Below are 11,600 nucleotides of genomic sequence, written 5' to 3' on the forward strand. Positions count from 1 at the left end.
GGTCAGCCCCTTAATAATAATAATAATAATATTAATAATAATAATAATAATAATAATAATAATAATAATAATAATAATAATAATAATAATAATAATAATAATAATATTATTATTATTATTATTATTATTATTTGGTTTTGGGGGAAAGCAAATGGCGCAGTATCTGTCTCATATATCGTTGGACACCTGAACCGCGCCGTAAGGGAAGGAATAAAGGAGGGAGTGAAAGAAGAAAAGAGGAAAGTGGTGTCGTAGTGGTGGGCTCCAGAATAATTTCGACCACATAGGGATCTTTAACGTGCACTGACATCGCACAGCACACGGGCGCCTTAGCGTTTTGCCTCCATAAAAAGCAGCCGCCGCGGTCGGGTTCGAACCCGGAACTCCGGATCAGAAGCCGAGTGCCCTAACCACTGAGCCACCGCGGCGGGTCAGTCGGCCCCTTCGTTTCCAGAGTTGCCCCCAAGGGCGGGTACCCAGATTAGGTTAATTCTGCGGTCGGGAGTGCAGCCCCGCAAGATGCGTGCGGCAGGAAGACAGATGGAGCCTGCCGAGAAATTTAAGGTTGCCCGTTTCGATTCACTGAGGACTGTGCGCCTACTGCGATCAGCGATGCCGTAGTGGAGGGCTCCGGAATAATTTCGACCCCTTCGGGATAACGTGTCAGTGCACGTTAAAGATCCCGAGGTGGTCGAAATTGTTCCGGAGCCTTCCACTGCGGCACCTATATCTTCCATTCTTCTTTCATTCCCTCCTTTATCCCTTCTCTTTCGGCGCGGTTCAGGCGTGCAACGATATATGAGACAGAAACCGCTCCATTTCCTTTCGCGCAAAACCAATTATTACAATTATTATGGCCAGCGCTATGGCTGTCTCTTCCGCGGCAGTGGTGGAGGGGGTGCGCACCGTGGCGGCAGAGATAAGGATAGATTGCGACGTGAATACGCAGACCACGTTGGTTGTTGAATCTTGCCTTGCCGCGTCCACGTATGTTGCGTGTTCGTCGGCACGATAGAAATCCAGTGCTCGTGCTTTGTGCTGACGGCGTTCGTCGTTTCGTACCAGGGCGCATGTTCTCTGATAGTGGTTTGACAACGAGGCGGCTATATACGCCTGTAGGGAGGGGTGTTGTGGGATGGGGATTACCTATTTGATTGACGTTAAGCCGGGCGAGTATGAGACGGCCGTGCTTGGCCCTGGAGAGGCGGTGATTGTGGGCTGTCTTGTGTGCCTCTGTAAGTTTTGTAAGAGTGTTGTACATCCCAAGTGGGAGGAGGCGTTGTGCTCTGGTGTATTGTGGGCACCCTAGGGCAGCCTTGTACACCGCGGGGATCATGCTGTTTACAGCCTCAGCATCTTTTGGGCGAAGTTGATAGTAAGGGCAGGAGTAACATAACCTGGTGATGAGAAATGCCTGCGTTAGCCGACAGATGTCGCCCTCCATCGTGCCTCCACCGAGAAGTGTGAAGGGCTCATAACATGGGAGGCGGGGAGTCTGCACTCGACGATAGATTATGCACTAATGTCACAGAGGATGTATAACAGATTAGGGGTAATGAGCATAGATGAAGATGGTTCCAGAAGTCTAGGTAGTGACCACAAGCGTATCAAGTTGAGCTTTAGAAGAAAAAGCAATGTAGGACTGAATCAAGATAAACAATCAGGGGGAAATTTTTACTCAGAAAAGCAATTGGAAGTAGCAGCCAAACAAATCGAGAAAGTAATTTTTGAGGATAGTGAAACAGAATGGACTTATACCAAATTAACTCGATTACTGGAGCTAGAGCTAGCTAAGGTGGGAGTAAAGCTAAAAGGGAAAAGATGCAAACCCAAGAGTTGGTGGGATGAGGAGGTCAAGAGGGCAATAGAAAAGCGCAAGGAAGCATCCAGGGAACACAGATATTCCAAGAAGAGGGGGGAACCAAAACCCGAAGTAGACAGAAAATGGGATACCTTCATAAAGTGTAGAAGGGACGCATCCTATTTGATTAATGAGAAAATTAGAAGAAAGGGTGCCCAATGGATGTCAAAAGTAAATAAAAAGGATAGAAAAGCAGCCCAAAAATTCTGGAAACATCTAAATGCAATGAGTAATAAAACTAGGCTAGAACAAAGGTTTATTGTTACAGATGAGGGTATTCGACTAGAAGGGGATGAAGCAATAAAACACATAGGAACAAGGATGACGGAAAAATTTTCAGCAAAGCACGTGGTACATAATTTATCGAAGGAGGATAGACCGGTTACAGCAATAGCTTCACTTGAGCAAGGAGAGTGGGAAAGGGCAGAGAAGAAGGTTCCTAGTGGCACATCAACAGGACCAGATGGTATCCCGATTATGTTGATAAAGAAGTTAGGACCAAAATCCAAGCAAACATTAATACAGGTAGTGAACAAAATGATAGTGGATGAGAAAGTCCCCGATGAATGGCGATTAAGTAGAATGAACATGATATATAAGGGAAAGGGGGACAAAGCAGACGTAAGTAACTATCGCCCCATAACAGTGACGTCTGTGGTTTACAGGGTGGTGATGCAAATTATAAAGGATAGACTGCAGGCTTGGGTGGAGAACGAGGGGGTGCTAGGGGAACTACAGAATGGGTTCCGGAAACAAAGGAGGTTGGAGGACAATCTATTTTCATTGACACAGTGTATAGAAATTGCGGAAAAGGAACATAGGCCCTTATTGCTAGCATTTCTGGATATTAGGGGAGCCTATGACAACGTTACTCAGGAGCATTTGTGGGACATATTGGGCACATTGGATGTGGAAAATGGAGTAATTAATCTTTTAAAAGATATATATAGAGGTAACAGAGTGCTCATAAAATGGGAAAAAAATGTATCAGGGCCTGTAGAGATACAGCGGGGGCTTAGACAAGGATGTCCTCTGTCCCCTTTGTTGTTCATGTTGTACCTGCAAGGTTTGGAGGCCAAGCTAGAGGGGAGCAGACTAGGTTTCAACCTATCTTTTTTCAAGCAAGGGGAATTGATTAAACAGACATTACCGGGACTAATATATGCGGACGATATAGTGATAATGGCTGACAACAAGGAAGACCTGCAGAAGTTGTTAGACATATGCAGTACAGAGGGAGATAGATTAGGCTTCAAGTATAGTAAGGAAAAATCTGCAGTCATGACATTTAATGAAGAGGGCGGCGAGCATAGAATACAGGAGTTCGTGCTAAAGGTAGTGAATGAGTACAAGTATCTTGGGGTGTGGATAAATAACAGTGTTGAGTATCTGACAGAGCATGAAAAATATGTAATGAATAAAGCTAGTAGGAATGCAGCTGTCATGAAAAATAGGGCACTGTGGAATTACAATAGGTATGAGGTGGTAAGAGGGATATGGAAAGGGGTGATGGTCCCTAGCCTGACCTTCGGGAATGCGGTCCTGTGTATGAGGCCAGATGTTCAAGCAAGGCTGGAAATTAGGCAACGGGGAGTAGGGAGGTTAGCTTTGGGAGCACATGGCAATACACCAAATCAGGGGGTACAGGGTGATATGGGATGGGCGTCTTTCGAGAGCAGAGAGGCTAGCAGTAAGATAGCATTTGAGGAACGATTGAGAAGGATGGAGGAAAAGCGGTGGGCTAGGAAAGTTTTCAGATACCTGTATATAAAGAATGTTGACACGAAATGGAGAAAGCGAACTAGAAAATTGACAAGCAAATATATGGACAGCAGTAAGGGGGCAAATCAGCAATTATCGGTTAAGAAAAAGGTTAAAGGAACAGAGAGAGCTTTGTGGAAAACAGGGATGCTGACGAAATCGGCACTAGAAACATACCGGACCTTTAAACAGGAAATTGTCAAAGAAAATATCTATGATAATTGTAGGGGAAGTTCTTTGTTGTTTGAGGCCAGGACTGGAGTTTTGCGGACTAAGAAGTATAGTCAGGTACCAGGAGATAGACACTTTGTGCATTGCGTGCGGAGAGGAGGAGGAAACGGCTGAACACTTGATACTTTTCTGTAAAGGGCTTCACCCTACAGTGGAAGGCAGCGGGGCTGACTTACCCAAGGCATTGGGGTTTAGGGATAGTGAAGGGAAAGTGGATTTTAAGAGGTTAGAAGTAACCAAGCGAAGGTTATCTGATTGGTGGCTAAAAGCAAGACAGGAGTAAAATTTCACAAGACATGGCTAGGTGGCTTGAGCCACCGCCCGATGTAAAGGGTTCAGCCGTATCCATCCATCCATCCATCCACGCCGTCAAGAGATGCGCTGGATAAGGCCGATTATTTGGTGAGCTGTGGTGCGGAGGCGTTGTATTGCTTCTGAGTTGTGTTGATTGTTCAGTACCAGCATGACCAGGACGCGACAATTACAACTGCGCGTTCCGGTAAACATTAGGTTTGCAGCTGGTTCGAAAGGGGTTGACGCCATTCGAAGCCCTCGTGTGAAGTGCAAACCGGACAATGTATGATAAAGGCGTCGGAAAGCAATGCGAAGCACGTTCCTGGTCCTTGCGTATATTTCCCGGTAAATATTACAGCTGCGCTTTTGTGTCGTTCTCGTAAGGAATAAACGCCAGCCCAAATATAGAATCCGAACAGCGTAGCTTCGCTGTCAAACCACCGTAACAGCTTGAATTGGAGGCACAATTTTTTTTTTATCCAGCTGAGGCTCGGCTAGGTCACATGGTCAGGCAGCAGTCGTTCCACGCCTGTGGAGACCTAGCAAAGCGACGGCTAAAGCCGCTCAATGAAGCGAAAATAACGAAAAGCTTCGAACTTTCCGGATTCACTCGTCTAGCGCGCAGCCTGATTAAGGAGCGTCCCATTGGCGGAGGCGCCGTTGTCACGTGTTAGCGCGCGCTTTTTGGCTCCGCAGCAGACGCCGGCTCCATTGTCGGGGGTAAAAATCACGCTTAGTTTTCTTTTTGCGTGACTGAGGTTTCGCGGGAAGCGTTTCTCTAGCTTTGACGGCGTCTACGAGCTGCGGCGACGCCGAGCTTCTGCTGCGCTTATGGGTGCATCAACCGAGGGGCCTGTGCGAAACTGTTCAGAAAAAGCAACGCGGCTCGCCGAGAGGTTTGTCTGCATAGGATCGGCCGGGAAAACTTTGATAATGTGCTGAAAACGCGTCTTTAGGAAGTGAGTGAACATTCTTAAGTTGTCGTGTTGCGGTTTTTTTTGAGAACTTGGTGTGAAGCCCGAGCTACTGCAGTCGTCGCGGGCTACGAAAGCCGTTCCTCTCGTTGTCTTAGCCCCGCCGTTCAAGCTGCTGGCTCTGCTAGGCTGTGGAGGAGTAGCTTTGATTTCGCGCGCATTACGTGTTCGTGGTGTATTGGTTTGGTTCCAGCCAGACTCGTTCGCGGACTCGACTCGAAACTTGGGCTTCATGTTGTTTGATCTCCGCTGTTCTTGCTGCTCGCGGTGTTGTTCTAGGTTTCTTGTTGCGGGCATTGAGGGACATATTTGTTTCGTTGCAGTTGGAGTCCTTCGCTCGCGAACTCGTTACCAAAGGGACGGTTCTCGCTGTTGACGCCACCGCAACTCGGGCAGCTCGCGGTGCAGGTCTAGCATTATTGTTGCGCGTATTGCTGACCGTATTTGTCCTATCAAGGTTCATGCCAAAAGCGGTATCTACTCGGTCGTTACTGTGCCTAAGCACAGTAAACGGGGCTATCACTTCCATACTCCATATCTCTGTAGATAAGTCTTCAGCCCCGTTAAACATGGACAAATTTTACTCTTTGCGTTTTCAATTTTTGCGTCAAGCCACTTCTTTAAGAAACAACGTGTTTGTGTCAAACAGGACTGAGTAAATTCTAGTTTTGGTTTTTCACCACATGATTTTTTTTTTCACGTTGCTTCGATCGAAGGCTATTAACTGCGGAAGTCCAGGCTGCTGTGCGTTATTTATCCCAGTTACACGAATCTATGAGGCGTTTGAACGGTCCCAGTAACCCTTGCCAGATGCAAAGACCAAGACCCTGCCACTGGCTGTCAGTGAACGGACAAGTGTTTCAGGTTACTCGATATCACCTCCGTGACATATAAGTGGCGAAGTAAATGCCGTTGACTGCAGGAGCAGCCACGTCAAACTGACGTGCTCGCTACAGAAAATGTATGAAGATCGCATTGTATATGGTCTCGCTGGTGCTTTTTGTTCATCCTGTTTGTGGACTACACTCCGTGTGTGTAGAGATGTAGAAAAGCCGTGAAACCTCGTGCGTGATGCGGGCGGAGTGTGCGGTTGATGTTTCGTGTTCGTAGGTGATGCTTATAGCGCGTGCGTAAGGGGCACTGAACACTGAGGTTCGAAATTAATGACTGGTAGACACCGCAGCCCTGACTGCGTTCCCGGACAGATATAATAATGTGTTCTCCGCTATGATGTGCCGTCGGCCATGTGGGTAGTAGAATCTGCGCTCTCTTCGCTTAATGTACAGTTCCTAACTGTGCTCTCTTTTCGTTAAAAACCAATCTGCGGTAGTACTCAAGGTAGGGCATGAAACCAAACACAAAAACGTGGTCAAACAGAATTGCGCTTTTGAATTGACTTAGGACAACACAGGGACCACACAAACACTGAGGCGCAAAGTGTCAACCGAAGTTTATTGCGGTGTGCGCGCACATGTAAGCTTCACATGTCGAAACATAAATAAAAAGCATTTAAACTTTGCTATCGTATCAAAAAGTATCTAAAGACTTCTTCCCTGCAGATCGGTTTACGTTTGGTATCACTTTCAAAGAATTGCTTTTCTTGTTTGGTAAGCATAGCTGAAGGGTCACTTACACACGTCCCTTCTTTTCCCGATTCCAAGCTGTAAGCTTCCAACAGCTCTTTGGTTCTCTTATCTCTGAATTTCAGCCGAACTATAGTCTGTTGGAAGTAGGGTTTGCAGCTATCGCATCTGGCGCAGTGTGCCGCCAGATTTCCAGGTGATTAATCTGCCGACAGTTGGGGTTATGCTAAGTCTTTCGTTTATACATCTTCCCGTCTGGCCCACATATGCTCGGCCGCAAGATAGCGGTATCTCGTAAACCACTCCTTCACAACACTCGACGAACCTGTTCGTCACGAAACATGGCGTCGGGTTTGTGTAGTTATATAAATAAGTACAAAATAGCCTTGGCGTTTAAATGCCACCAGCCCGTTTTCGTCGCCCAAACAATTTTCGGTTTGTCTCTAAAAAACTTTCCTGGTAGGTCGGTGATCGGGAAGTAGTCAGCATCGCCACTTTTGAAACTCTCTGGACTTAAATGCTCGAGTACTTTTCATGTCAGTATACTAATCAGACCGGCTAATCTACCTTAACTCGCCCAAAAATTCCCTCTAATGCACCTTTATCGCTCACTAACTCCGGCTAAGTCGCCTTGACACATTTTATAAGGTGGGCCTACTTCAGAATGCTATCGCATTTTATGTATACTTTGGTTAAGAAGGGCTCTATGTAGCCTGCGCATGTGTTCGTTGAACCTGTACTGTGCATTTTTAATATGTAGCCTATTAGAATGTTGCCAACTTGCATACATTATGCATTTTTAAGCATGTTGTGTGTCTTGCACAAATGTTAGAATGGTGATGCTTTCATTTGATTCTGTCTTTCATTTTATTGATCTTGCTAAAAATGTTATTAATTTGTCCAGTTTGTTAGAAAATCCCCCCCCCCCCCCCTGTAACAATACTCTGGACCTTGTTCTTCACTGCAATATGCTTTGTGTGTCTTAGAAATAATCTTGAAACTGTTGTTCTTACATGGCCAACTATTACCATCATCCCCTACGCTTCGCCGATCTGCATTACTGGCCACTAAGGAAACCCGCTGTGATTTTATGTCATACACGTCGGCATCTGTCATTTCGGTAACAGCTATAATAGTTCCTCGCTGGCCAGAAAAGGAGGTAAGAGGCTTGGAGTTTTTAACATTTTTTATAGCAGACAAGGAAATTATTTAAGTTGCACAGGCACAATCAAAAAGAAGGACCAAAATTCTTAGAAAATTTGGTTGCCGTGATTGTGGTTGGCAGTGTCGTAAGGAAGTTGAGCTTTAATACTCTTGGGACGGTGAACTTGATCAAGTTGAGAAAATCACGGACCTGGACGCACCTCTAGCCATGTGTTTGAAACTTAGATTATGCAGATGTCTTCTAGGCCCAACTTTTTCTGTCATCGCAAGAGTAATAGATCTTCTAGCATGCATAACTATATGCAGCATTGTTAAGCAAAGCCGATCCACGGCTTTATATTAGATTTTTTACACCTTTAGCGGCTGATTTGTCGTCGCTAATTCTACCGCGGTGTGTAGCGTCCGCGAATAAAGTCCCTAAACAGATTAATTTCACGTAACGATTTCACTTTTAAATTATTAGTTTGTATGGCATAAAAAAGAAGCAGCGACGTAATCTCTTAGACAAGACAACAAAAACTTGAACAGCACAGCAATCTACTGCATTGGAGAAATGCGGAAGCATTTGCGTTTGAATGTCAGCAACTTTTTTTTCATGTCGTCAGTGTCACGTGACACTTTATCACGTGACCCCTGGATGACGTCAGCAAAATTTGTTTGCAAGTCATCATTGTCTAACATCAGTGCACATTCCCAATACACTTTTCCATCATACATATGACAACGCCTTCAATTCGTGCCCCTTTAACGTGCTTGAACCAGCGAAGAATTTTGCGCCCACAAAGAGATTGAACTCGAGTGCCACTGACTCTTTATGCGGCGATGTTCATTCCCTTCTTTCTCGTTCTTTAATGCTTGGGTGTGTAGTGTTATGCTGTATTAGAGGGCGTGGGCTGCAACCCCAATTTCGGCGAATTTCTTTTTTCGAATAAACTTACGTGAGAGGTTCTATTTCCTGTAGACATATCTTGTGGACACATTTTGCGGGCAACTTCCGCGGGAAAGTGCCGGTGATGGGTTTTCCTTCGCATTAGTAATGTCAGGGTAATCATGCAACGATTACTCTGACATTACTTCTTTACTTCCCAGGCAATTGAAAGAAATTTATTCAAGGCAATAAGGGTGGTGTGTAGACACCAGCCACCAAGGCTCCCTTTCCTTGCCCTGGTGTTTCGCCTTCGCTTACTTCTGGGGCCACAACGCCCTCTCCAGGATGCACTACTCAAGAGCGTTCAAGGCCATGCACTTTTGCATGGGGTGCTAGATTCGACAGGCGGCAACCAGATTGATTACATTTTTTCACACCTAATGAATGGTTTTCCGTTATCAGATTACAGCGTTTGTGATGTGTTTGATGAGTGGTTTCCCAAAACAACATGAATTATCCCGGCATTTCGAAGAGTTGATTGTGGGTGGTGCAGAGCTAAGCAGACGAAAGGAAAAAGCAGACTACGACGCAAACGAGCACAACTATTTTTATTTAGAGTAACACACATTTTATACATCAAAGTCATATGGCATTAAAGAGCCTAGAGCACTTGCACAAAACACATTGGAAAGGTATATCAGTTCCCACGTTTTTTTTGGCACCGAGATGAACCTAAATACAAGAGAACTAAAGGAACCATATTTCATATGATAGATTCAACCAAAATGTGTAAACCAGCCTTTTTATTGCTCTTTGGTGAGGAGCACTCGGTCTTGATAACTCTTTGGTATTCGACAGACTCGTTCACCGCGTAGTAGATGAGTTGTTAAAGGTGCACTCCTTTTGAAGTGACTTGTGCAAGTGCTCTAAGCAGTTTAGTGCCATATAAGTGGGAATTAGAAAATATATGTTTTTCTCAGTAAAAATTTATTTGTGAGATAGCGCTCGCCTGTGTCAGGCTATACTTTTAATTTTGTCTTTCTTCTATGTTCCGCTGTATCGCCCACAGTGAACTCTTGCCGCGGGTGCCAGGTAATCATCCTTTTTAATACGATGATTGGAATCAATTCCAGCTTTCTTGCACGTTGCTGTTAACTGTGAGGCAACTGAAGAATATTTCAGGATCGTGTTATCAACATAGTGATGCGAATAGTTTTTCCTCTTTGTAGCAAAACCTTGACTTTAAAGTTTCTCCTGCCACATTCTCACCGAGAATTCAAGATTCCTATAGTAAGCCAGTGGGGTGCGTAATTGACAATGATTAGGAGAAAATTACAAGTCTTCTGGTGATATATGTGCGGTTGTACTGTTTGTGTGCTGCAATCTTACGATGCGCGGAAAGATGCCTCTCATATGTAACAACCCGTTGAACAAATGCGCTCGTCCGAACTTTTTGAGTATGCATCTGCCTTCATTACTGGCCCCGATCGATGAGCTCCGTCTGTTAAGAAGTGCATTGTCTAACCAGTATCCTTTTTAATGGCTCATTGCTCTTAAAGTATTTTCAATAAAAAATAACTATTGTCAATAAATGCTCTTGTGTCAATAAATTCTATAAAGTGTCGGTAATGAAAGGACAAGTTATCCAGGCTTTTTGAAATATTTTACCCAGACATTTATCTGTCACCAAAAGAAGCATAATATGCCACGTGTCCTTCATCAAAGTAATGAAGGACGGTAGGCAGAGCAAACATATCTCCGTGCATTGTTTGCTCCTTGAAGACGCTCTGTGTTCGACGGGCACCCCGACCCATGTGGAGCTCAGAGAAGTCTCAGAGCTATGTAATCCGAGGTGCGAAGGAGGCATTGCGTGCGACTGAAGTCAGCGTGCGCAGGCGATACGAAAATAGCGACAAAACTAAGGTTACTGCGCGAAAGGATATAATTAAACCACTCGCTTGGTTCCTCACCAGAAACTTTTTTTCTGGATCAATTGTACTTGTTCTGCTTCACAAAATGCGGCCTCATGCCCAACATTCAGGGAAAGAAATTTTGAAAATTGGAAAATTGTAATATAATGTTCTGGAAATATTGAAGGTAATGGTCCATTCTTCCTGTATGTAGCAAATTCTTTCGTTTGAAGTATTTCCTTTACCGCAGAAAACATTTAGGATTACCATAGAAGACCAATACGGAACGCTTCTGACGATAGCAAAAGCATTAATAAAAAGACTACCGACTGCTTATCTGCAGATATGGTGATTGCTATGCTGAAATCTCACATTATATGATAGTAATTGCGTTCATAAACGGTTTCCCGATCAAAGATGCTTTTGACGAGGATTGTTGGATATGTCTTCATCTGCGCTCCGTTTGTGCATACAAGGCATCGGCTTTGTCTTGTTAGAAACAAGTTGTGGTTGCCGTGTAGAACCATGCAAGCAACACCGCTAATGAAATAAATGGAGTAAACCACTCATTGAATGATGGGTCATCCTCACATAGTTCAATTCCAGCGCCCAATAATGCTGAGTTTGAAGACACGCTTGATAAGAGAGGCGCGCCGTTCTGAATTAATCCGTCTTCGTGCGAAACCTGCTTTTTGCTTGAAAAGAAGAAGATGCCAACTGTGCTTCTAGAAGATATAGAAAGAGAGAAAAAAAATGACCTAGAAAATTACATGAAAACCTCAGCCAAATTTTCTGCCCGGATGCGTGCTTTTCAGTGGTGAATAACAACACCAGCAGTGAACAAAGGTGATTGCCTAGATCGGTATGCGCGCTTCTGGCTGGAGGACAACAAAATCGAATATTCGGAGTGTCTTGCTATGGTTCTTAATGTGCGCCAGCCGTCTATAAGAGCTA

Source organism: Amblyomma americanum, chromosome 5 (assembly GCF_052857255.1).
Source record: "Amblyomma americanum isolate KBUSLIRL-KWMA chromosome 5, ASM5285725v1, whole genome shotgun sequence".
Classification (NCBI taxonomy): domain Eukaryota; kingdom Metazoa; phylum Arthropoda; class Arachnida; order Ixodida; family Ixodidae; genus Amblyomma; species Amblyomma americanum.